This window comes from Stegostoma tigrinum, chromosome 37 (genome assembly GCF_030684315.1).
Source record: "Stegostoma tigrinum isolate sSteTig4 chromosome 37, sSteTig4.hap1, whole genome shotgun sequence".
NCBI lineage: Eukaryota > Metazoa > Chordata > Chondrichthyes > Orectolobiformes > Stegostomatidae > Stegostoma > Stegostoma tigrinum.
Window position 1 is genome coordinate 10,660,225 of NC_081390.1, and position 26,040 is coordinate 10,686,264.

Below are 26,040 nucleotides of genomic sequence, written 5' to 3' on the forward strand. Positions count from 1 at the left end.
GTAGGATATTGGTCCAATCATCCACCATGGTTCCCAGTGATCATGTCACATTCTTTTACTTCAAGCATATCTGATCAAATATAACTGGAATTGAAGGGTGAGGAAGAAAAATTCAAATTTTCAGCCCTCACCACAAGATGCCATGAGTTGCCAAATTCTGGGCCATCTAGATTTTATAAGGAGGAGGCATTTAAAAATGGTGCAGAAGTGACTTGACCAGGTGGAAATTGGTTTCTTCTGGAACAGTTGTGGATTTGAAAGGCCTGTTTGCAGATTGTGAAATGCCAAAGAACAGAATGTTGTCACTCCATTAAACAGAAACATCAGAGATAGGGAAGTACAGTCCTTAAAATGGGCTTGAGGTGCCAGCAAAGCCAGGGCATGTTGAAAGTTTGAGAATGTAGAATGTTACAGTTATAAATATAAACTAACATGGAGATAGGGTCTGTGAAAATTTGTTGTAGAACCATGCAGTTGGATGGAAATGTTCAGGTTATTCGGATTGTCCAAATAAAATGTGATGAAAACTTGCACAACAAGCTCATGAGTAGAGTTAAAATGGACTTTTTCTTCTCTGTAATGACATCTGTATTTTGTTTTTCATTTTTTTACAGGATGTGGGGATCAGTGGTTAGGCTAGCAGTTATTGCCCATTCCTAATTGTTGTGAGTCTGGAATCACATGTAGGCCAGATCAGATAAGGATGGCAGCTTCCTTCCCTAAAGGGCATTAGTGAATCAGATGGGCTTTTCCTGACAATAGTCATTGTTAGACTCTTAATCCAGATTTTTACTGAATTCATATTTCAGTGGTGGGTTTAAAAACCAGGTTCCCCTGCTCATTGATAATGAAATGTGAGGCTGGATGAACACAGCAGGCCCAGCAGCATCTCAGGAGCACAAAAGCTGACGTTTCGGGCCTAAACCCTTCATCAGAGAGGGGGATGGGGAGAGGGTTCTGGAATAAATAGGGAGAGAGGGGGAGGCGGACCGAAGATGGAGAGAAAAGAAGATAGGTGGAGAAGACAGTATAGGTGGGGAGGTAGGGAGGGGATAGGTCAGTCCAGGGAAGACGGACAGGTCAAGGAATTTTTCTTCCTCATCCCACCTCCTTGACCTGTCCGTCTTCCCCGGACTGTCCTATCCCCTCCCTACCTCCCCACCTATACTCTCCTCTCCACCTATCTTCTTTTCTCTCCATCTTCGGTCCGCCTCCCCCTCTCTCCCTATTTATTCCAGAACCCTCACCCCATCCCCCTCTCTGATGAAGGGTCTAGGCCCGAAACGTCAGCTTTTGTGCTCCTGAGATGCTGCTGGGCCTGCTGTGTTCATCCAGCCTCACATTTCATTATCTTGGAATCTCCAGCATCTGCAGTTCCCATTATCACTTCCCCTGATCATTGCCTGTTTCTCTGCATTAGTAGTATCGCATTAATACCACTAGGCCATCAAAATGTAAACTCGACCCGTACGGTGTTCTTCTTTGATACTCAGACATTAACAAGCTTCATTTTCACTTTTCTTTCTTAGTGTCCTGTTAATAATCAGTTTTTTTGATCTATACTCTAATTACAATATAATGTTTGCCCTGAATGCACTATTGCTAGTGCTACTGATTAACACAGACTACGCTATTCATTACATTAAATATAACTCATGAACTGCAACTCCCCACATTTACATACAATACCATGTCTGTGTATAATCAATTTAAAATGTGTTACAAATTTTAATTGCTTAATACTTAGTAGTTTGTCACAACAATTAAATTCTTTTGCAGTATTAATATATACTCATTCCCAATGGAACCACAGTTTTGAAAGATGCTGTTTCTATAAACTGTTTCCTTTGCCTTCATTGTTTTCCCTTCCTTATGTTCATTGCTACTTTATTGAATCATTTCCCTCTCCTTGGCGCATAGGTCAAGTTAATGAACTAGCAAGCACTTGAGAACTGTTGCTCAATAGATTAAACCCTGGTGAGGTTCCTGCACTGACTCATTCTGTCAAATGGGCTCATACATCTGCTGGCATTGTTCTCTGAGAAAATCAGGCCAATTCTGTTGATATGCAAGCCCACAGTTGGCCATGATTGGTTGAGGTATTACTGGGGAGGAGGGTGACAGTGGTGATTAACCAATTAAAAATGGAGACTACATTGTGGATTTGAACCATGCAGGTCACTTGTGCCAAGATGGACATTGGGGCGTCAAGGGTGTTCCTTGTGAAGATTTAGGGGCACCTAATTAGTTGTAGAGATATACAGCACAGAAACAGGCCTTTCGGCCCAACTTGTTTATGCTGACCAGGTTTCCTGAACTGCAATTGGCCATTCATCCCTCCAAACCTTTTCTATCCATGTATCTGTTTAAATGTCTTTTAACTGATATAATTGTATTCACCTCCACCATTTCCCCTAGCAGGTGTTCCATATACACACCACCCTCTATATGCAAAATGTTACCCCTCAGGTCCCTTTCCCTTCTCTCCTCTTAAGTCTGTGCCCTCTACTTTTGAACTCCATCTATCCTGGGAAAAAGGCTTTGGCTGTTCACCTTATCTATGCCCGTCATGATTTTATAAACCTCTATAAAGTCACCCCTCAGTTTCCTGTGCTCCAGCGGGAAAAGTCCCAGACACTCCCTAAGCTCAAACCTTCTTGTCTTGGTGACATTCAGGTTAATATTTTTGCATCCTTTGAACTAACCTGTTCAAATATATTTGTCAGTATTAGGGAAGGCCAGTGACAAAAAAAAAACTATCAGGAGGAATTTTGTTAAATTCACTGTTACATTTTCTTCTTGGCAACAGTAAGATTTCATCCCTGAAAAAACAATAGTAATCCTTGAGAATTGGAATCCTGAATTCCATCCAAATTTGAGACGTTTGGAGTGGTGTGAGAGCCTCCAGTTCCACATTTCCATTTGTGTACAAACAGAATTGTATTTTCATTTCAGAGGTTATCATAGAATCCCTTCTGAGTGGAAGCAAGTCGTTCACCCCCATTGAGTTCATGCTGATCCTCCAAAGAGCATCCCATCCAAAACCAACACCTCACCCTGTAATCTTGCATTTCCCCTGGCTAACTCACCTCGACTGCACAACCCTGAACACTATGGGCAATCTAGCATGGCCAATGAACCTAACCTGCACACCTTTGGACTGTGGGAGGAAACCGGAACTCCTGGAGGAAATCCGCGCAGACATGCGGAGAATATGCAAACTCCACACAGTCGGTCACCCAAGTGTGGAATCGAGCTCGGGTCCCCGGCACTGTGAAGCAGTAGAGCTAACCACTGAACCACCATGCCAACCTGTTACCCTTATGATAATATATCTTTCTTAGAAATGGCTTCTCCCTGCCAAATCTTGGTCCTTTCAATTCTTCTCATTATTCTGTTTTTGTTCCAAGATGTTGTTGTGACTAGTTCAACACAGTTTCCATGGGTTTCCACATGATTTCATTATTCAATGTCATTCACCAAGCTAGAGTACGAAGCGCATTTCTGGAATCCATACAACTGGAGGGATGTGACAGCACTGGAGAGGGTGCAGAGGTGATTTCTCTGAATGTTGTCAGGGTGGAAAGTTTTAGTTATGAAGAGAAATTAGATAGACCGGGGTTGTTTTCTTTAGAGCAGAGAAGACTGAAGAGGGTCTTGATTGGAATGTATAAAGGAATAATGGGCAAAGGACACAAAGGAAGGAATCATTTCTCTTAGTGAAAGGGTCAATGACTGGAGACATCAATTTAATGTAAAGGGCAGGAGCTTTAGAGGGGATTTGAGGAAAACTTCTTTCATGCAGGGTGGGAATCTGGGACTCACTGCCATAGGGTGGTAGAGACAGGAATCCTTACAACACTTAAGTATTCAGATGTGCAGCTGTGATGCCCAAGTATACAAAGCTCTGGGCAATGTATTGGTTAATAGAATTGTTAGGTCATTGTTTTTGACCAGCACAGTCTCGATGGGCTGAAGAACCATCTTCTGTGCTGTCGACCTCTATGTCTCTAAAATCAGCTTAACCCCTGAAAAGGCTGTGAATCTTGAGTGCAAATTACATCCAACACAGAGTTTCTGTGAATATTTTAATCTAAAATACTCCTGGTAGAAACAGGCCCTACCCTCAAATCACTGGATTTATCCCTGATTGAATTAACCATTGTTGCAAATTTCCCTGAATTGTGTGCATTTGCAGGTTTTAGATGAGGTGATTTTAAAAGAAAAATTGTGGCTCTTTGTGATCAAGGACATTACTAGATCTTTAAAGCTTTGAATTCATTGTTGCTCAGTTTACTAAGGCATTGGTTACTCTTCTAAACATCGCAAGAAAATAGCTTGGATGTTTTTTCAAAGTCATTTTCAATGATTTAACATTGATTATTCACAGCTGATAGTTTAGCAGTATTGTGGAATATATTTTTTTTTCTGGTGTATTTTGGCCATTTTGAGCTGTAGTTTTCTAACATTATACTTTAATGTATGACCTGATTTCATGAGATCGCCAGATGCAAAAACATTAACTCTGATTTTTTTTTTCTCCACAGCTGCTGCCAGACCTGCTAAGCTTTTCCAGCAACTTCTGCTTTTGTTTCATGAGATCGTGGCAAATTTTGTACTCTCAGATCTTTTTTTTAAAAAAAATCACTCATAGGATGTTGGTATCAATGATAAGATCGACATATATCATTGTCTTCCTTTGCTACCACCTTGAATATAATTTAGCGACTTGTTGTACTTTTCCTATTTAAGTGCGCCTTAGTGGGATTTTAAATAAAAGAACTGTTAAGATTGATGCAATTTAGGCCCAAATTATGCCCGTACTCCCCCAAAATTCAAACTCTATCCCATCAATCATAAAGTAGCATTGCACGAAATCTTATGATGTGACCCATTGATAGATCAGAATTGAATACGAGATGAAAGCGGTTTATCACAAGAGGAAGGTTAGCGTTGTCACAGAGGCCACAGGAGCTGCAGCCAGTAATTAATAAATTGGAAGGGGGGGAGGAGAAGATTGCCGATGTAAACAAAAGAAATTGCTGGAGAAACTCAGCAGGCCTGGCACCTTCTGTGGAGAGAGGGAGAGAAACAGAGACAACATTTCAAGCCCAGTGACTCTTTTTTAGTTATTTGTGTTCATTTTCACAGATAACAAGCAAAAAATACCAGAATAATGAAAGGATAGCTGCAATGCCAGCTTCTGTAAGAAACCAACATATGCCTCTATCATTCCTGCTTGCAAATATTCCAAACCCCTACAATCATCAGTGTTCTGAGATAACAAAGTGTGGAGCTGAATGAACACAGCAGGCCAAGCAGCATCTTAGGAGCACAGAAGCTAATGTTTCGGGCCTAGGCCCTTCTAGGCCCAAAATATCAGCTTTTGTGCTCCTAAGATACTGCTTGGCCGGCTGTGTTCATCCAGCTCCACACTTTGTTATCTCGGATTCTCCAGCATCTGCAGTTCCAATTGTCTCTGATACAATCATCAGTGTTCTGTTCTGTTTCACAGCTGGTATGCAATGTTCCTTTAGAGAATGTTGTAGTGTAGTGTTATCACATTTGCCTAACACATGAAAGGTCCCCAGTTCAAAGCCAGGCAGAAATACTGGCACTACTTTGTTATGGCGACAGGTTTCTGGATTGCTGTGGACGGAGCTTGCTTACTATTCTCATCAGCAAATGTTGCTTTCAATTAATGGGCAATAAATGCTGCTTAGCCAGTGATACCCCTCATCCCATGAATGAATAAAGGAAAAAACAAACATGCTCATAATATCACCACTGTATGGCAGCATGGGACCTATTTTGTAAAACTCTCGGACTCTATCTTACTGAGTGCCCTTGCAGCATGGTGTGCTACAATTGAATTGCTTAGCTCTAGCCCAGACACAGCAATGTTTGCGATTATGTATATACCAGGAAGGGTATTGGATTCTTCAATACTGTGTTGTCGATGTCCAACTCTTACGTTACAGGAGCTAACAGAAGTGTTATCTTGGGTGCAAATATACACTTCAAGCTAAAAGTCAGTCACTGTCATTGGAGCAGACTACAAGGAGAAAATATGCTAGTGCGAACAGCAGTGGCCATTTATAAAGAAGTGACTCCCAGATCTCTCATCAATCAAACGCAATGAAATAGGGGGCACGGGAAGGATATCCAATGCCTCAAACCAGCTCTACCATTCAGTGAGAATATAGCTGACCTCTTATCTTAAATCTGTATTTTCATCCTAATCTCGTATTCCTTAATTCTATCGTCAAAACCTCTGTCATTATCATGTTCAACATATACTCAATGACTGAGCATTCACATCCATCTGAACATCTGAGAAGTTTTACACTGTTCAGGATAATGCAGTTGACTTGATTGACACTATATCTACAAATATTGAGTCCCTCCACCACTCACTCTCAGTGGCAGCAATGTGCACCATCTACAAGATACACTGCAGAAATTAAGGCTCCTCAGATTACCACCTTTTAAACCAACAAGCACTGCCATCAGGAAGGACAAGGCCAGCAGACCTTAAGAAATATCAGCAGAATCATGACCTTTAGCCTATCAAGTTGCTTTGCCATTCGATCATGGCTGATATTTTTCTCAGCCCCATTCTCATGCCTTCTCCATCGTGAAATAACCTATCTGTCTTAAATACATGCAACGACTTGGCCTCCTCAGCCTTCTGCACCAACAGGTTTCACAGATTCACCACTTTCTGGTTGAAGAAATTCCTCCTCATCTCAGTTATAAACGGTCATCTGTTCACCCTGAGGCTGTGCCCCTAGGTTCCAGTCTTTCCTACTATTAGAAAAATCTTCTCCAAGGTGCCACTATCCAGGACTCTCAGTATTCTGTAAGTTTCAATCAGATCTCCCCTCCTCAACTCCATCAAGCATAGACTCAGAGTCCCCAACCACTCCTCATATGAGCCAAACAGCCACAAGATCATAACTAGGCTACAATGATTCAAAATCCTAACCCTAATCCGAACCCAAACCCTAACCCCTCAATAACTCACCACCTCCTTCTCAAGGGGATTAGGGAATTGGCATTAAATGCTGACTCAGCAAGTGATGCCCATGTCGCCTGAATTAAAACAACACTTAAGTTAAAAAATTTCCCCTCATTTCAGTCCTATTTTTCTCATCCTTGCATTAGTAACCTTGTTCTACATTCTTCAGTCAACGGAAATTGCCAATCAGCATATAACCTATTAAACACTATTTTACAGATTTCAATGCGATCACTTCTTGTTTTTCTACACTTCAAAGAATACGTGTCCGTTCTAGTGAATTAACACGAACCTGAGAGTTTGAGGCTTTCGAAGAAGAGAGAATGGAAATAGCTGTAGTTGTTAGTTTTTAGAGATCTAAACTTAGATTGCATCAAAAGTGGGCCTTAAACATACTGGAAAGGTTCAACTTCTACTAGCATTAGCAAGGGACAGGCTGTCAAAAAGTATTAAGTTCTTTGCCTGATATCTACATCACTCACATTTGGAAGGGTTTGCAATGCTGTGATGTGACCCACACAGATCGAGTGCGATGGCAAAGGCACGTGGATTGAAAATTCCAGTGGTGTACAGCTTTAGTTGCTGTTAGAGGAACACTACCATCATGAAAATAATATTCAGCAAATGTTCTCATTTGCTGATGAATGTTTAATGCTGTGACACAAACTTTATCAGTAATGTTACTGTACAGCCGTTCTGCAGAGCTCAGAGAATAGTGACTCTATCTGCATAGTAAAAACAAATTAGTTAAGCAAAACGTTCATTCGGTTTTACTGAAACAATTATATTAATATATTATCATGTGGCCATTTGATTTGAAAAATCTATTACCATCTACCTTGCCCATGCCCACAATGAACAAATTATACTTTGCTATCATTCATAAATTAAACATTAATATTAACTGCAGAAAATAAACATCATCTCAACATGGTATTGACCCCAAGAAAATGTGCAACCTTTAGCAATGTCGGTATGCCTGAAGTCTGAGCACAGCTGTTTGTAGAGTCATAGAGTCATACAAGACTGAAACAGACCCTTTGGTCCAGCCAGTCCATATCAATCATGTTCTCAGACAAAACTAGTCCCACCTGCCTTTGCTTGGCCCAGATCCCTCCAAACATTTCCTGTAAATGTCCTTATCTAAATGTCTTTTAACTGTTGTAACGGTACCCACATCCACTATTTCCTTAGGATGTTCATTCCACTTGCAAACCACCCCCTGTAAAAAAAAATTGCCTCCATGTCTTTTTTTAAAATCACTTTCCACTCATTTAAAAAAAATTCTTGAAATTCTCCATCTTAGGGAAATTAATGATAAAAAAAATAAAATAATAATAGGATACCTACCATTAACCCTATCTATACCCCTCATGATCTTATAAATTTCTACAAGGTCACCTCTCAACCTCCTAAGCTCCAGTCAAAAAAAGTCCTAGCCTATTCAAAGACAATGCAGTGTGGAGCTGGAGGAACACAGCAGATCAGGCAGCTTCTGAGGAACAGGAAAGTTGACATTTTGGGTTGGGACCCTTCTTCAGAAATGGGGAGGGGAAAGGGATGTGGGAAATGAATAGAGAGAGAAGAGGAGTAGGGCTGGGGCTGAGGAAGGTAGTTGGGATGGCGATAAGTGAGTGCAGGTAGGGAGTGGTGGGGATTGGTTGGGTCAGATAGGTGGGACGGAAGGTGGACAGGTTGTGTCAGGTCAATAAGGGGGTGGGGTAGTGAGAGGGGCGGTAGGGCATGGGATGAGGCCAGGACTGGGGAGATTTTCAAGTTGGTGAATCCCATGTTTGGGTCATTGGGCTGTAGGCTTCCAAGGCAGAATATGAAGCACTGTTCCTCCATTTATGGTTGGTATCATTTATGGCACAGGAGGAGGCCCAGGATGGACATGTCACCATGGCAATGGGAGGAGGAGCTAAAATTACTGGCAACCGGAAAATGTCATTTGTTGTGCACAGAACACAGGTGCTCTACAAAACGGTCTTCAAGTCAACATTTGGTCTCACTTTTGTAACTCAAACCTTCCACATCCAGCGACATCCTGGTAAATCTCTTCTGAACACTCCCAGCTTAATAATATCCTTCTTGTAACTGGGTAAAATGGAATGTAATAGGACATCTCACAGGACAGGGTTTCAGTTACCTCACCAATCAGTGAGGGAAAGGCTGGCAGCTTCTCACTGCCCTTGAAACAGGTTTGCTAATCCTCCCGGATTGAGTGGGGGACAGCAGGAATTAAAGAATCATCTTTTAGATGTACTGCCATGAACAAAACCTGGGAGAGATGACACAGAGACCTTAAAAATAATTTGGATGTTTATTTCCCTTTATTATTAGTCTCCAAAACACAAAACGGTTACAGGACTGTTTGGGCTGCAGTGTCTGTACTGGCACAGTGAAGGAACAATTCAGCTGTTGCTATCCATTGTGTAAGGGCTTTAGGTCTCTAGAGCAATCTTACAATGATATCCGAGACCTTCTCCCTCACAGGGCCTAAGTACTACAGAGTGGGTGGAGTTAGGAGTAAGAAGAGAAAAACACGTGCAGAAAAGCAAGTGGAGTAGACTGACGAGACATTCTGTTAGAGTCTATGGTGCAGTCTTTAAATATTTAACAGTCAGAACAGAACTTGGGATCACACTGCTTCCTGTTTATTGCAGTAATTTGTATTAATATGTAATAAACAGGGTTATTATAGAAGTCCAAGTCTGAAGACCACTCTTGACCCTGCTTTTTCTTTAAGCTGTTCGTCTTTAACCTAAATTCATAGATGTGGGCATAAAACCACACAACAAAACACCATTCACCAACTTCTCTCTATAGCCTTATATGTTCTTCCTTGCCAAATAATGATCAAATTCGCTTTTGAAAGCCTTGATAGAACTTGTCTCTTCCAGGGTTCAAGCACTGAATTCCAAACCCAAAGCCACTGATCATATTAGAAAAGCACTCTTGCTTTGTTTGCTTTAAATCTGTGCCTGCTGATTCTCGATCCTTCCACTGTGGGCAAACAGTTTCTTTCCCTATTTACTCTGTCCTGACCCTTCATGATTTTTCCCATTACTCAGAACCAAACTGCTGCCTTACTAGTCCATACTCTAAACTTTCTCTCTCAATATTCTGTACACCTTGCTATTATTCTCTGATGCTAACTTCTAACTCACTTACCCCTACTAAGTAAGTTTAATTTCTCCCCAGTAGCCAGTCAATGTACAAGGCAATGTGTGCCATTGTGTATCATTTCTGAAGATGAGTCTAGGCCCAAAACATCAGCTTTCCTACTCCTCTGATGCTGCTTGGCCTGCTGTGTTCATCGAGCTCTACATCTTGTTATTTCTAATGTGTACCAGTTGTCATTTAAGGGTGATTGTTTTAGCTTGTCCAGGTCCTGTTGCCCCTAGAGCTGCTACCAATGCCCCAGGAATCTAATGCCTTCCCACTTGCACCATCTTTCCAGCTGCATATTTATCTGCTTTGCCCTCCTATTTCCATACTCACTGAATGTAATGGAGGAGACTACTTTTGAGGTCCTGCTTCCCAATCTCCTATCTAGCTCTTGAAGTTCTGAGCACAGGACAACATCCCTCTTTTTATCTATGTTATTGTCATTGTCATTAGCTTTTAGGATGGAGTACTAGTTGGAGCAGGGGCTTCCCTATTGAATCATAGAATTCCTATAGTGTGGAAGCAGGCCATTTGGCGCATGAAGCACATATGAACCCTTTCAAAAGCATCCCACCCTTCTACTCTATCCCTATAGCACTGTGTATTCAATGACTCATCCACCTAGCCTATACATTCATACTATGGGCAATTTTGCCTGGCCAGTCCACCTAGCCTGCACATTCTTTAGACTATCTTGCCTGTCTAATTCTGCTTGTCTGCCTGGTGCTCCCCCAATCTTTCTCTCCTGGCGTGTTTTAAGCCGAAGGATAGCCCCACTTAGATACATCCTATTCATAGTTTTGTCAACCTTATGAGTCTGTCACAGTGATACTAGTTGCTGTTCAATTCCTTTAACCCAGGGTACAAGCTGTAGTAATGAGTACACTTTATGCATTCAGGAAACAGACAGCATCTAGGAGTCCCCAAATGGCACAGGATGTGCACTGAATAGTTTGGGGCTGTCCCGTTCTTCCTCTACCTACCAGTTATAACCCTTTGACTGATAGTAAGCCTTATTATGACTGCAAATTAACATTGCTACTTAAAATAAGAGACAGAGTCACCAGCAACTCATTGCCCTTTTATCGCTATTAAGAGAATGTACTCAAACAGAGTGCTTCACGTAAAAGTTTGCTTTTAGAAATCTTTTATCAACATCCCATCTGCTTAGAATAACTCCCTAACATTGGAGAAAGAGCAATGCAACAGTCTTCCTTCAATGTTTCCATTTTCACACTTTTTTGAACTTGTGTGCTCAGGTCTATTCGAACTTCTGTAAAGACCCCCCAAGCCTGGATCATAATTTAACCTCTCCCCAGTACTCTCAATTTCTTTATGGTCTGCTGCAGCTCCTAATGGTCTCCTCAGGTAAGGTTTGAAAATAGAAATGGATAAAAGACTGACCAGTCGAAGATTATAAGTTCAGGAATTTGTCCAACTGTGTTTCGCTAAAATGCTGCATGCTGTAGATGTTGCCAAACCTCCAGGGTTATGGAACAAAAGCTGGAAAATGAGATGAGTCGAGTCAGATCTTTTTGACCAACATTGACACGATGGGCCAAATGGCCCCTTCTGTGATGTCAACATCTATGCCTCTATATCTGGTGCAAAACATTAGCTGGTAGGATTGCTTCTTAGGAGCGTAGGTGCCAAAGATGTCCTGATGGCATGGAGACTTCCTAAAACCTCATTTAAATGTTAACAATGTGCAATGTTCTGTCTGTTCCCTAATATCACTAAAATTACAAAGTATTTGAAAAGAACATGCATTTATATAGAGCTCCATATGACCACTTGCATCTCAACATGTCTCACAGTGAATTGTGAGAACTCCAAGTTATTCATTCACTGCAAAATGCATTGAGGGGTTTGAGGCAGTGTGCTAGGCATTATATAAATGCAAGTTCATTCATGTTCCACCATCTGCTTCTACCCTTGTGAAATGTCTTGGGATAACCACTCTTTAAGAAGGCTATCGAAATTAAGACACCATGCCATGATTCAATCCTACTCATTCTGCACTCTTCAGACGAGGGCCAATATTATTGAAGGCTCACGGACAGTAAAATGTTTGAAAACATTGTCAGCACTGTTAAAGGAAAAAGGCCAGGCAATTCAGAGGCAAACCTCTCAGAAGGTCGGCACTTGAGGCTTCTGTTTGTTGACAGATCCATCATGTACTTTCGGAATCTTCCGTTTTTGTTTCAGATTTTCAGCAGTTACAAGCAGGCGGTCTGTATGTTTTGACTCTACAAGTTTTTTTTAACAAGTTGGGACACTTCTTCAGAAATGAACAACCCATTTCTGAAGAAGGGTCCTGACCTAAAATGTCAAATTTCCTGCTCCTCTGTTGCTGCCTCACCTGCTGTGTTCCTCCAGCTCTATACTGTGTTGTCTCTGACTCCAGCATCGGCAGTTCTTGCTATCTCTTTTTTTTCAAACAAGTGCTGTTTTGTAATGTATACGGGATTGAAAGTAGAAAGACACTCTGTAAGTGAACTCATTCAGAAGGAAAATAGCAAATAGGAAGCACCATCAATGATCCAAAACTTTCAGGGTTTGTAAACATCGAATCATAAATTGTGCAAAAATTCAGGAAGAACTTTCATTAAAACAGCCAAGTTTCACGTTAAAAACATGTGGAAATACTAATTTTCTTTCAGACTCTGTGGGGAAAAGTAACTGGTATTTAGACAGCATGGCGGCTCAGTGGTTAGCACTGCTGCCTCACAGCACTAGGTTCAATTCCATGCTCGGGCGACTGTCTGTGTGGAGTTTGCACATTCTCCCTGTGTCTGGATGGGTTTCCTCCGATTGCTCCAATTTCGACTCAAGTCCAATGAGATGCAGGTTAGTGTGGATTGACCGTGCTAAATTACCCATAGTGTCCAGGGATGTGTAGGTTAGGTGGGTTAGCCATGGAAAATGCATGGTTACAGTGATAGGATAAGGGGGGAGGTGAGTCAGTTGGAATGCTCCTCGGAGAGTCAGTCTTAACTGTTGGGCTGAATGGCCTGTCCTCACACTGTAGAGATTCAATTCTATAAAAGTCTTTAAGGTGTAGAAGTAGGCCATTTGGTCCATCATGCCTACACTGGCTCTTCTAATGGGCATTATTACATTGTGCCAATCTTCTTCTTTCCCCCCATACCTTTGCACACTATTTCTGTCCAAATTAACACCCAATTCCTTCTTGCTTGTCTCAATTGATCCTGTCTATAAAATGTTTCTAGGCAGTGCTTTCCAAACCCTAACTACTCACAGAGTAGCAGGTTTTGTTTTCTCACATCTCTGTGAATCTATTCTTGTTCCTTCAATGAGTGGCAACAGCTCTCTATCCATTCAATAGGACAGTCCCAGCTTCTTCAATCTATCCTTAAAACTGAAGTTTCTCATTCCTGGAACCATTCTTGTAAATCACTTCTGCATTTGCTTCAATGCATTCACACCTTCCATATAACTTGACTCCCATAACAATACACAGCTGAAGTCTAACAAATGTGATATCTCCATATCTAAGTCCACTTTCACAAAGGTCTATCAATCTACCTTGAGTGCTACAGCTGGAGAGAATATTCCAGATTACTGTCATCCTTTGTGTAAAGAAGTGCTTTCTTATATCCTTCCTAAATGGCCTCAGTATAATTTCAAAAATTATGTCTGTCTATTCCTGACAACCGCGAGAGGAACAAATTTCTCTTGTCTGCATTCTGTACTTAATCCCCTTTAATACCCAAGAATACTAATCACTCAAAATGTGACGACAAACTTCTTGTTACTGGTAGTATTTACATCTAAATTATAAAGAACTAATACCTTTACTTCATTTTTAAAAATACTGTCAACTTTAATATGTATTTTTCAATTAACTTCATGTCATAATCACTGAAATAGCACTCTGAATAAGGAGTAAAAGTGTTAAAACTGAAGGAAGTCTATTGCCATGGAGATGTCTATAATATTCTCAATCTAGCACCAACTGGCAAGCTCTAACAGCAATCTGTAGGCATCTATTTTGGTTCAAGGGAAGAAGCAGTCAGGAGATGTGAGAGGGTTCTATCTGGTTTTGTTTACCACTACTGTGCGTTTTGTTGAGAAACAGTTGGTGTTGCATCAAATTTGCATTTGAAACGATTGCTGCAGGGAAATCACTCTTCAATACTTACGTAGAATTCAAAGGTCCTTCCTTTTTTATGTTCGTACAATCCTAGAATCCTCACAGTGTAGATTGAGGCCATTAAGCCCTGAGTCTGCACCGACCTTTCCCATCAGCATCCCACCTAGATGCATCCCCATAACTCTATGTGGGATTTTTACCATGGCTAATCCACCTAGTCTGCACATCGCTGGACACTACGGGCAATTTAGCATGGCCAATCAACCTTACCTGCACATCTTTGGACCGTGGGAGGAAACTGGAGCACCCAGAGGAAACCTGTGCAGACATGGAGAGAACATGCAAACTCCACACAGATAGTCAGCCGAGGCTGGAATCGAATCCAGGTCCCTGGCTCTGTGAGGTACACATTGCTTTGGCATCTGTATTTGACAGATCTCTCGTTCTGTGATGGATTGCCCATCATTGACAATATATTAATGGCCTTCTGGCTGCAGGTACCAAGGATAGCTTATGTCAAAAAAAGATTATTTCTGAATCTTGAGTTTGAGTCTAGCAAAAATTAGTCAATGTGGCTGTGCAGCCAGTTGAAAATTCTGAATCTCCCTGCCTAACACCACCCAAACCATATGGATGGCTGCAGTTCGAGCTAGCTTTCTAGGAGGAAACGTAAGTTTTCATACCAGGTCAAAATTGAACTGGTAGGAATTGGTTTCAACTGTTCTTAGCTGGATGCTACTTCAGGCAACCAATGAAGTGTAATCATTAGAAATCCATTTGGAAATCCCAGCAGGGCAGCATGGTGGCTCAGTGGTTAGCCCTACTGCTGTAGAATGACCTAGGTTCAATTCCAGCTTCAGGTGACTGTCTATTCGGAGTTTGTACATTCTCTCTGTGTCTGTGTGGGTTTCTTCTGAATGCTCCAGTTTCCTTCCAAAGTCCAAAAATATGCAGGTTGGGTGGATTAGCCATGCTAAATTTCCCATAGTGTCCACGGATGTGCAGGCTAGGTGGATGGGAGGTGGTTCTGGATGGAATGTGCTTCAGACAGTCAGTGCGGACTCAATGGTCTGAATGGCCCAGTTCCACAGTGTAGGGATTCCATGATTTGCTGAGTCGTTATCAATACTTTGCATTCACCTTTAGCTGTAATAATTCACATGGTGTCAGTATTACCATTGAAATATTTTCTCTCATCTCTTTCCATCCCTCTCTCCTCTAGCTGTCAATGTCTCCCCCTACCCATTTGTCATCTCCTTTGCTCCCCAGTTTTCCATCCCAGACTCTCCTATTTCCACGTCTCCACCTTCCCCACTTCCTTACCCCCAACTTTGCCCTTATTTTGACTCTCTTCAAGATTAGCAAGTTCTCTTAATGGCAATCCATTCTGGATTTGGGGTGCTGGAGGGGGTTTGGGGGTGCGCAGGGCAGGGACAGGGAGGGGTGGAAGGATAAAGTGCAGATGGCATGTTCATTCTCTCTTTTCCTCTGTGCAAAAGAAAAATTGCAACAATTACATTGATAACATTCCAAAGACAAATCTCATGTGTTGAAATTCCATCCCCTATTCCCAATTCCTCCGTCTCCGCCGCATCTGCTCCCACGATGAGGCATTCCACTCCCGCACATCTCAGATGTCCAAGTTCTTCAAGGACCGCAACTTTCCACCCACAGTGGTCGAGAACGCCCTTGACCGCGTCTCCCGCAACACATCCCTCACACCCCCCCCCCCCCGCCACAACTGCCCAAAGAGGATCCCCCTCGTTCTCACACACCACCCCACCAACCTCCGGATACAACGCATCATCCTCCGACACTTCCGCCATCTACAATCCGACCCCACCACCCAAGACATTTTTCCATCCCCACCCCTGTCTGCTTTCCGGAGAGACCACACTCTCCGTGACCCCCTTGTTCGCTCCACACTGCCCTCCAACCCCACCACACCCGGCACCTTCCCCTGCAACCGCAGGAAATGCTACACTTGCCCCCACACCTCCTCCCTCACCCTTATCCCAGGCCCAAAGATGACTTTCCACATTAAGCAGAGGTTCACCTGCACAGCTGCCAATGTGTTATACTGCATCCACTGTACCCGCAGTGGCTTCCTCTACATTGGGGAAACCAAGCGGAGGCTTGGGGACCGCTTTGCAGAACACTCCGCTCGGTTCGCAATAAACAACTACACCTCCCAGTCGCAAACCATTTCCACTCCCCCTCCCATTCTTTAGATGACATGTCCATCATGGGCCTCCTGCAGTGCCACAATGATGCCACCCGAAGGTTGCACGAACAGCAACTCATATTCCGCTTGGGAACCCTGCAGCCCAATGGTATCAATGTGGACTTCACCAGTTTCAAAATCTCCCCTTCCCCCACCGCATCCCAAAACCAGCCCAGTTCGTCCCCTCCCCCCACTGCACCACACAACCAGCCCAGCTCTTCCCCTCCATCCACTGCATCCCAAAATCAGTCCAACCTGTCTCTGCCTCCCTAACCTGTTCTTCCTCTCACCCATCCCTTCCTCCCACCTCAAGCCGCACCTCCATCTCCTACCTATTAACCTCATCCCACCTCCTTGACCTGTCCGTCTTCCCTGGACTGACCTATCCCCTCCCTACCTCCCCACCTATACTCTCCTCTCCACCTATCTTCTCTTCTCTCCATCTTCGGTCCGCCTCCCCCTCTCTCCCTATTTATTCCAGAACCCTCACCCCATCCCCCTCTCTGATGAAGGGTCTATGCCCGAAACGTCAGCTTTTGTGCTCCTGAGATGCTGCTGGGCCTGCTGTGTTCATCCAGCCTCGCATTTCATTATCTTGGATTCTCCAGCATCTGCAGTTCCCATTATCACTGTTGAAATGTCTACCTGGTCTTAATTAGCTCTTGAAAACGAACTCAATATTTGTGCAAACTAGCACATTGCAACATTCCATTCCACTAAAATAATAAAAAACAATATTTAATGCTCTCAGTCACAGACTTTGTTATTAGTTTTCATTCCAATAAGGCAGGTTGTCACCTCCTTCTCAAAGGCAATTAGGGGTTGGAAGACAAATGTTGGCCACATCTCATGAACAAACATTAACAAAGCAGTGTGACAGGAATGGAAACTTAGATCGAGAAAGGCGTGGGAAATAAGGGAGTGAAATGAGATTAAATGTCTCACAGGGAGTTAAATGATGCTGACGATGGGCTAAATCGTTCACTCATGCTACAAGATTCTACAATTTTACACAAATATGGGAGAAAATTGCAAAGTTACAGGATGGAAGTACAGGAGTGGAACTAAAAGCTCATTCAAGCTGTCAGCACAGGCTTGATGGGCCAAGTGGCCTCTTTAAAGTTCTGTAACATTCTACAATTCAATTGCACAATAGTTCTCATGGAATGTCTTACAAACAGCTCTGATCTTGTCTACAGCATTGCAATTCTGAACTGTAACCTGGGTTTGTACCATTATACTGTGACTCACTGCCCCTCTCAGGCCAAAAGACACATACTCCGCAACTGCACAGTAGGCATTCCATGTAGTGTTAATATCAGGGATTAGTCCTTTGAATTGGCTGTCCCCTTATTTACATGATGTTCCATCCTATCTCTCAATATAAGTAGGATGTTCTTATGCTGGCAGAGATTGTCTAGTTTAGACATGAGTGCTGATGAAAGTCCCAAATCTCTTTATGATGAGTTCAATGGGCAATGATTGGCCATCACTATTCAACATTGGCTATGTGGTTATGCCTTTCCATCATCTCAATTGTCATTATTTGATGGTATAAAAGTAGATGGCAAGAGAATTATATGTGTCTTCATTGTCTGTTTGCCAAATTCTATTCTCCAATTGTTTAATGAACGTTAGATAGGTTAATCTCTCCAGTAAAATTGTAGCACCAAGTATTTTTAACTCCAAAATGCAGGTGACCACATTACTCTCAGTAATTTTACACTTTTTTTACAAATTACACTTCAAACAGATGCAATCAGATCAATATTTTTCTCCAAGATACCTTTTAGATCAGGATGATTTTGCTTCTCAAATTAAACTTTAATCTTAACTTCAATTAACATCCATTGTTAGCGCTCTGACCATAGTTACAGTGCCAAGAAATAAGATATCTTACTGAGGTTTATAAAATGTTGATGGGCACAGATGAGGTGAATGGCAAAGGTCTTTTCCCCAGGGTGGGGGAGCTCAAAACTACTGGGCATATTTTTAAGGTGAGAGGAGAAAGATTTAGAAAGGAAATTGGGGCAACTTTTTTTACAGGGTGGTTCAAGTGTGGAATGAACCGTCAGAGGAACTGGTGGATGCAGGTACAGATAGGACATTTAAAATACATTTTGACAAGTTCATGAATAGGAAAGGTTTGGCGGGAAATGGGCCAAGCGCAGGAAGATGGGACAAGTTTTGTTTGGGAACATGGTCGATGTGGGTTGGTTGGACTGAAGTGTCTGTTTCCACGCTCCATGCTCTATGACTTACATATCCCTCCCAGCAGGTACCAAAATAGCCAGTTGTATAGACATTAAGGTTTGACAGTGGGATGGGTGAAATCAAAAATCAATTTGTCTCCATGAAAAACCAGCCAATATTATGGTCCTATCTTAGAACAGAGGGAAGGTGGAAAGGCGTAGGTCAGGATACTGACCAAGAAGAGCCAAGAATTAACCAGCACTGATCTGTTAACATAGCTTTGGGCCTAAAGGAGCTACTATGTATCGAGCCTTAAAATACAATCTCAAAAACATCCTTGATGGAGCAGACATCCAGCGGCCCAATGAAGGGCCATTGTTTGGGCACATGACATCTGGCACAACACGGCCCTATAAATGTGGATCACTCTCCTCCCATAGGTAAATGGAGGCTGTGGGGACACATTAACTCAGTTGGCATATTTGAACCGTTTCTTGACTGTTTCAGCCTGGAATGCTCAGTGTCCATTTTGACCAAACAGGTAGTTGAGAGTAAACCGGTTGATGTGGTGTATATGGATTTCAGCAAGGCGTTCGATAAGATTCCCCACAGTAGGCTATTGTACAAAATGCAGAGGAATGGAATTGTGGGAGATATAGCAGTTTGGATCGGAAATTGGCTTGCTGAAAGAAGACAGAGGGTAGTAGTTGATGGGAAATGTTCATCCTGGAGACCAGTTACTAGTGGTGTATCGCAAGGGGCGGTGTTGGGTCCACTGTTGTTTGTCATTTTTATAAATGACCTGGATGACGGCGTTGAAGGATGCGTTAGTAAATTTGCAGATGACACTAAGCTCGGTGGAGTTGTGGATAGTGACGAAAGATGCTGTAGGTTGCAGAGAGACATAGATAAGCTGCAGAGCTGGGCTGAGAGGTAGCAAATGGAGTTTAATGCAGGCAAGTGTGAGGTGATGCACTTTGATAGGAGTAACCAGAAGGCAAAGTACTGGGCTAATGGTAAGATTCTTAGTAGTGTAGATGAGCAGAGAGATCTCGGTGTCCATGTACACAGATCCTTGAAAGTTGCCACCCAGGTTGACAGGGCTGTTAGGAAGGCATACTGTGTTTTAGCTTTTATTAATAGAGGGATCGAGTTCCGGAACCAAGAGGTTATGGTGAAGCTGTACAAAACTCTGGTGCGGCCACACTTGGAATATTGAGTACAGTTCTGGTCACCGCATTATAAGAAGCATGTGGAAGCTTTGGAAAGGATGCATAGGAGATTTACTAGGATGTTGCCTGGTATGGAGGGAAGGTCTTACGAGGAAAGGCTGAGGGACTTGAGGCTGTTTTCATTAGAGAGAAGAAGGTTGAGAGGTGACTTAATTGAAACATATAAAATAATCAGAGGGTTAGATAGGGTGGATAGGGAGAGCCTTTTTCCTAGGATGGTGACAACAAGCACGAGGGGGCATAGCTTTAAATTGAGGGGTGAAAGATATAGGACAGATGTCTGAGGTAGTTTCTTTACACAGAGAGTAGTAAGGGAAGGGAACGCTTTGCCTGCAATGGTAGTAGATTCGCGAACTTTAAGTACATATAAGTCATCATTGGACAAGCATATGGATGTATATGGAATAGTGTAGGTTAGATGGGCTTCAGACCAGTATGACAGGTCGGCACAACATCGAGGGCCGAAGGGCCTGTACTGTGCTGTAATGTTCTATGTTCTATGTTCTAAAAGTCAGGCTGCGAGTGGAATTGAGCAAGCCGCAGGGGTCAGGGTGGGGGCAAGTGGGTAGGCGTCAGGATGGGGTACGTGGATCAGGAGTCAGATGTGCCCATTCCGTTTTCCTCTTCTGCTTGATCCTCAGCTGAGAAATTGCCAGCCAGCATTCGAAAATTGCCCCTGTATCTTAGCATGAGATACGTATGGATTGTAACAGAAACAATTAGAATGAACTAGTTTAAGGACAACTAGCTTGTAGAGTGATTTTCACACTAGGATGCTTCACTTATTACATCATGGACTTTTGACTCACTTGTATTGATTTTTGTTGACACAGTTCACCTGAAATCAGTGTCAGTGACTCAAATAATTGCTGAATTCTGAGCACAAATTGGGTTAAGTGACTGACCCAGTATCGGCAAATTTCTGTGCCAGACTTAAAAGATTGTGCTAAATGCAGGCCTCATCCATAAAGTCTGAAGTTCACCCTCAACGGAACTTTCCATGAATGACACTGTTTTGTACGTGTCTCAGGAGGATTTATATATTGAATGTAAATTTTGGATGCAAAAAGGTCAACATTCAAAGGTTTTGAATGAGTTTTCCTTTAATTGTAAGGAACTGGTTACTATGTTCCAATCTAACTGGAAAATGAGACTGCATATTTGTTAAAAATCATTAATGACTCAAGCAGTGCTGGGTCACTGAGTGACTAGATTGCCACCACTACTTAAAATGTAATTTTTTTTGTGTGATAAAGCCAATTCAAGCTGTGTCAATCAAAGTTCACTGAGTTCTTACTAATAAATATACCATGCAATGTGTTAAATGCAAAACGAATTTTCAAAAGAAATTATGGTTTTATATTGCTGTCTAACTGCACAGGTCAATGATAGATCTTACATGCAATAATATGTAAATAATTTTTCACAGAAGCATGGGGAGAAACACTATTTTCGGCATTAGTTTTGGTGTTGTGAATACTGGAAGTAGCAATTATGCCTAAAGAGAAAGTTTGTTCCCAGTTCTTTGTAATAGAAGCATCTGCAGGGAATTCTTTGAAATGCATTGTGTGCATTTATATCTTTCATATAATCTACAGTAGTTTGCTGTTTTTGCTTTATTCATTCATGGGATGTGGGAATTGCTCATTAGGCCAGAATTTCTTGTTTATCCTTAGTTGTCCTGCAGAAGGTGAAAGAGCCAAGAGGATTTGGAACACACATAGTGCTGTTAGGAAAGGAATTCCAGGACTTTGATTAGTGACAGTGAATGATGAGAGACATTTTTCCAAGATACGATGGTGAGTGGCTTAGAGGGGAACTTACAGGTGGTAGCATTCCCATGTAACCACTGCTCATGTCCTTCCAGGCAGCAGAACCTCTGGCCTGTTCTTGTAACCACATTGTTTGTATGGCTGCTCCAATTAAGCTTCTGGTCAATAGTAACCGTTGGGTTATTGATAGCGAGGAATTCAGCAATAGTCATGCCATTGAGCACTAAAGGATGATGATTGATTCTGTCTTATAGATGGTCATTATTTGCCACTTGTGTGGCACGGAAGCTACTTGCCACTTTCCAGCCCAAACCTGGATGTTGTTCAGGTCTTGCTGCAATTGGACAAGCGCTACTTCAATACCTGAGGTGTTGACCATCATGTGGCTATCAGTGCAGACCTCCAAGGCCAGTGGGTGGCAGTGAGCACTGGAGCTTCCATGCAACTTTTCAGCTTTAAGGGAATGTTGTCTAGGATGGTACCCTGAAGAATTACTGCTGTGATGTCCTGTGTTTGAGATGGCCAGCCCTCAACAAACTTTATCTTCCTTTGTGCCAGGCAAGACTCCAGCCAATCAAGAGTTTTCCCACTTTCACACTGATTCTAACCATCTGCCACAGACCTAGTTGAACAGCAATGTCTTTTTTGCATTTGACCAGCTCAGTCATAGTGCAGTTAGTGAGCCATTGTAGATAATGAAGTCCCTAACCAGAGTCCGTCCTATACCCTTGCCACCCTCAATGCTGCCTCCTAATCATAGAGTCATGGTATCACATAGTACGGAAACAGACCCTTCAGTCCAACCAGTCCATACTGAACATAACCCCAAACTAAACTAATCCCACCTGCCTGCTCCTGGCCAATTTCCTTCCAAACCTTTCCTATTCATGCATTTATCTAAATGCCCTTTAAATGTTGTAACTTTGTCTGCATCCACTAGTCCTCAGGAAGCTCATTGCACACGGAAACCACCCTCTGTGTAAAAAAATTTTACCCCTCATGTCTTTTTTTAAATCTGTCTCCTCTCACCTTACAAATGTGGCCCCTAGTCTTGAAATCCCCCACCCTAGGGAAAAGACACCTACCATTGACCCAATCTATACCCCCACTGACCTCCCAAACTTCTGTAAGGTCATCTCTCAACCTCCTATGCTCCGGGAAAAAAGTCCCAGCCTTCCTTTATAACTCAAACCTTCTATACCTGGCAACATCCTGGTCAATCTCTTCTGAGCCCCCTCTAGCTCAACAATGTCCTTCATATAACAGGGTGACCAGTACTGGACACAGTGCTCCAGGACGAGAACTGATTCCTCAGCTGAGGTGCAGGTTGTGATGCTCGGTGGTAATAAACAAGAGACCTGCTTCCCAATTTTTAACCTGAGATGTCATGATGGCTGAAGTCAATGTTCAGATGTCCCAAGGCAACTCCCTTGTGACAGTGTAACACTGAACTCTGAGAGATGATGATAGTTGTGTCTGGGACATTGTCTGTAAGGTATGATTTGCCTATGTATGACTATGTCAGGCTGTTGCTTGATGAGTTAATGGTGGACTCTGGAAATTTTGACACAATTCCCGGAAGGGAGGACTTTAAAGGGTCAATGGGGCTGTGTTTTGTTGAGGTTTCCAGTGCTTAGGGCAATGCTGGTGGTCCATCTGATTTTTTTCTTTAGAATTTGATTGGCTTGCTAGATCAACCACATTACTGAGGGTCTGGAGTCATATGTAAACCAGACCTGATATGAAAGGCTGATTTTTTTTTCACTTGTGGGATGTGAATCAACTAGCTGTGCCAGCATTTCCTGTCCCTAGTTTCCCCTTGAGAATGTGGTGGTGAGCTTCCTTCCTGAGCTTGCAGTCCACGTGCTGTAGTCTGACCCACAATGCCCTTAGGGAGGTAATTCTAGGATTTTGATACAGCAACAATTGAAGGAGCGGTGTTGTGTTTCCAAGTCAGGATAATGAATGGCTTGGACAGAAGCTGGTAGGTGATAGTATTCCCATTGTTCTGCTGACCTTGTCCTTTTAGGTAGAAATGCTTGTGGGCTTTTTCCCGAAAGGACATTAGAGACCTAGTTTTTTTAAAATGACAGTTAATGGTGATTAGCAAGTCCCCATTAGACTAGGTTTTAATTCAAACTTTCTTTTATTGAATTCAAATCGACCAGCTGCCAGAGAAGGTTTTGAACTGATGCCCCTAGAACATAAGCCTGAGGGGTCTCTGGTTTATTAATCCAATGAAATTACCATCACACCACCACTTCCTGTAAAATATATCTCCCTGGTGGTTATCTTATTAGTGTCCTTTTTCAGGTGTGGACTAGATAATGCATATGTCAGAAACTGCAACATCAGAATATCCAGCCACTGTTGCGATCTTGACACTGGGTAATGGAAGTGAACTCCAGTCTGTGTGGGGTCTGTGTTCTGCTTGTTTACTGATGCTGAGAAATATTTACTGTCAACTTGTGCAAAGTGTGACACCATCAGTGGGTGGATTGGAATGGACTGGAGTCCAGAGACATGTTAACTACAGCATCATCCTGTTAAGTGAGGCCAAGTTAAGCTATTGATGTCATTGTACTTCAGTGGCTCAGTTCCATGAGACTGAGAGCTATTTAAAAATTTGCAAGACAGTCCATCTCTCCGAACATCAACTCACACCATGCTGATGTTTGACATTGTTCTATTTCCTAGCATGAGAAGCTAATCAGTATTTGGAATCAGTGAGCAGGGAATTGCATATTTGTGCCAACAGATATCCATTGGATGGTTGCAGAGCAATTTGGAGCCAACAGTATCACTTAAATCAGCAGTAAATGCATTTGACGCTGCATTTTTAATCTAGTGAATTTACAGTCAGGAATTGAAAAAGAAAGTACCTGATTTTAGTTCAAAGCCAGTAGGAACTGACTCCAAAACGCTTACCAGATTTCTGAAGATATTAATTAGAACTCATCCCTCCCCGACTCTCTGGCAATCTTTCTTCAAATGAAGCAACTGCCCTTTGCTCTATCCCCGTAGGATTGATGTAACAGAACGCTATCTGGATCACAGCAACCATAGAGTAATAATAGGAGAGCTAGTCTGGCTGCAACAAATCCCAATCAAGTGCTGTAACTGATCAAACACTTAGCTCTTCTGTTTCAGCTTGTGAATAAGGTAAAGCGAAATCCTTTCGAGTGCTGCCCTGATGTCACGCTTGATCAGTCAGGAACCACGTCGTGGAATTTCATTGTGTATTTCAGGTCAGTCACAAACAAGCTTCCAACAATGACTGTTTCTCAAGCCTGCAGTGGGCATACCAATGATGTCAGAAGTAGATAGCGAGAAAGAGGTTGGTAATGTTAAAATTAATATTGTATTAGATTGATTGTGGTGTGTTGCAGATATGAAGAACTAGCTGCTTTATGGAAGAAGTATTGTAGGTGTTTTCTTGATACAATCATATTGTACTGCATTCCTTGCTGTTGAAGGACAATAAATCATACAATTACTACATCTCTTATAACTTCACTGGAGTGAGACACTTAATGTAGCAATTATGCAAAACTGTGTGTTAATGTATAAATGACAGCATCAAACCACAGTTAAAACTGCCAGCTGCTTTAATATGCTTAATGCGCAAAAGTACAGGAATATACATGCAATTGTATGAATTAGGAGCAGGGACAGGCCAGCTCACCCCTTGAGCCTGCCATGCCATTCAAAGTGATCATGCCTGATCTGATTATGGCCTCTGCTTTCTGTCTATCCCTCATACCTATTGACATGTTTTTTCAAACAAGAATCTTGTGAACGCCTCTCTAAGAATAATTCAACAATCCTGCCTCTGCTGTTCTGAGAGGATATGATAGGAATTAAGAAAGGACAGAAAGTAACATATGTCTAAAATAGCAGAGAAAACTGCAACCTCCCTTTGCTAACAGACCTGTTGAGTTTGTCCACCAATTTCTGTTCTTTTTAGACTTCCAGCATCTGCGGTTCTTTGTTTTTTAATCATACGTGTCCAGTTCTTTTGTGACTCGTACAAGGCTGGTATTCGATGTGAACTTTAATATTATGTGCTGTTACATTTATCAATGAAAGTGCATTCTAAGGACTTGTAGTTGACTATGATTTCCCACAGCAAAAATGCTGAAATTATACTATAGTTCACTCAGTACTTGAAAAATGAAGAGGCTAAACTTTCAAGGCCACTTTTCATCATTGGCAATGTCACTTCTTCGGGATTGAAGATAGAATATAGATTAGTTTTGACTACCCCTGAAGCAGACATTTGATGTCCTTCCATTGAGAATTCAGAATAA

The 26,040-nt window shown here is 42.2% G+C and overlaps 1 protein-coding gene across 1 annotated transcript in view; it reads left to right on the plus strand.

The window, feature by feature from the left end:
• Positions 1-24,683: 24,683 nt before the first annotated feature.
• The window catches only part of LOC125467423 (cardiac-enriched FHL2-interacting protein), a 102,493-nt gene continuing 101,136 nt past the window's right edge, over positions 24,684-26,040 (plus strand). The window contains exon 1 of the mRNA XM_048563226.2: positions 24,684-24,978. The gene's annotated coding sequence lies outside the window, so the exon portion shown is untranslated. The remainder of the gene's footprint in view (positions 24,979-26,040) is intronic.